The sequence below is a fragment of the Acyrthosiphon pisum genome, chromosome A2 (assembly GCF_005508785.2).
Source record: "Acyrthosiphon pisum isolate AL4f chromosome A2, pea_aphid_22Mar2018_4r6ur, whole genome shotgun sequence".
NCBI lineage: Eukaryota > Metazoa > Arthropoda > Insecta > Hemiptera > Aphididae > Acyrthosiphon > Acyrthosiphon pisum.
The window spans coordinates 21391627-21393855 of NC_042495.1; positions in this window are offsets into that span (position 1 = coordinate 21391627).

Sequence of the window (2229 nt, forward strand, 5' to 3'; positions counted from 1 at the left end):
AATAAAAAATTTCAATTTTTAAAACAACGTTTATGCTAAAAAAATCAAAATATTATTTCTTTTTTTGAATATTAACTATCCATAGAATTGCAGCTGTATAATACACAATAAAATTCAAGTTTTGCTATTGGATTTTAGGTTAGAAAGTCGAAATCATGTATAAGTATATTATATAATATATCATAATTAATAATATATTGGACCGATTGGAGACTTATGTGCAGCCGAATGTATATTACCGAACAGGCAGAAAGTTCTTTCTGTCGTCGTCTATATATCGCCTAACCAACATATAAACGATATCGTAAAATTCTTACACTTCGTTCTACTTCCATACACTCCGTTAGGAGCTGCAGAACTTGGAGAAGATTACGACAAAATGCTAATGATACTGGGAGGTGACTTCAACATCAACTTTTCATCAGATGAGACACAACCACTGATTTTGTTTTTAGAAAATAGATTAAATTTAAAGATGAATACCGCTCGAAATATTCCGAGTACCAACTACAAAACTACACTAGACGGTGTATTCTCGCGATTTTTAAATGATATAAAAGCAGAAATTTATATATCTTATTTCAGCTACCATAAACCAATAATTACATGTATAAAAGATATTGAAGAAATATAAATTTTAAAGAGAACGCGATCTTGTATTATTATTGTTACCTTATTATACAAATTCCCACTCAAACCATGACATTATATTCCCCAATCAAAGTCGTACTGCAGCTAAGATGTTTACACATCAGTCGTGAGTACAAAGGCACTCCCATACTTTTTAAAAATATATTTTGAAATGGGACTTTTGACCGCTAAAATAGTGTTTCAAACCACTGTAGTGCAGCCTGACGATGTTGGCCCCCCTGTCAACCAACGCCAGTTTATGTTTGCGTCCACTTAAATTATGTTAGCTCTACGCACACACCATCGTTTCTTTTTCGCTCTCCATGTTTTACCGACGGCGGTCGTTTTTTTTTTTGCCAACAAGTACGCTGAGTGTCGGATCATACAGATTGCATCTTGTGAAGTGAATATTGGTATCGCCTGAAGCCCGAAGCCCGTTGCGACCGAGATTGTACATCAGTCACGAAATTGTATTTCAACGTCGTCAGCCGGAGATACAGGTTATTTTTTCGTATCTATATATTCCAACAAAAACAATCCGTAAACTACGTTTTAAAACCTCGCCAACCTTACACATTAGTTGCAGTCCTAAATATTTGTAGCCGCCAAGCTAAGTTAAATTATTTGTGTCATATTATCGCACTTCATCAAATACAAACAATTATAAACGATTTCTATTCTAATCAATTTTATAAATAATATTTCCCCATTTTTCTAACTTGAGTATTATTTTTTTTCTTACCGAGGATTTATACGTAGTAGACTGAATGTTTTTTTGGGACATAACTCATTGTTTTATTAACATTTTGGATATAGTTTAATGTTTTATTTTATTGAGTGAAAAAGTCGGACCATTTTTCGTAAACAGGTAATACGAGTTTGCTGTCTCGTGTAATGTACTCGTGTTGTCAGGGTTGGGCAGTATCTTCGATACAAAATAATTTTTTCAAAAAATACTTGATACTTTAGTCTTTAATACGCAACTGGTATGCAGCCCTATTTTAGTCAAGATTTTACGTGAATAATTCGGAAAATTAACATATAGTCCCCTGTACTACCAGCGTTCAGTGACCTAAGTAAATATGGCTGCATACCAGTTTATATAATGTATTATAGCGGTAAATAATTGTAACGACCCACCCATTGGCGCAACTAGGGGACTTGTGCACCCCCAAGTTTAAAATGTGCACCCCCAAAATATAAAATACTTAATCTATAATATTTTGATTATTTTGAAGTAAAAATTATCAATAAATACAAAAAAGTTGTACCTTAGAGTATATTGAGGAACATAATAAGTGATTAATAGTGAGTACTTCACTAATTCACTATTATGTTCCAACCATAGACCTATAAACTAAGTTAATAAAAACTTAGTTTATAGGTCTATGGTTTCAACATTCCCTGCTATAACAGTATAACAAATAATCTTTAGCTTAGGTAGGTATTTTATGTTGTATAGAACAGGTCACAGTTATGGTGTTTTTAATTATTTGTGTAACATTGATCATACCTAATAATATTCAACAAAATAACTTAGAAAACAGGATAACGATATTTCTCTTTATCTTTGGCAGGATAGAAGACTGCCCATGAATG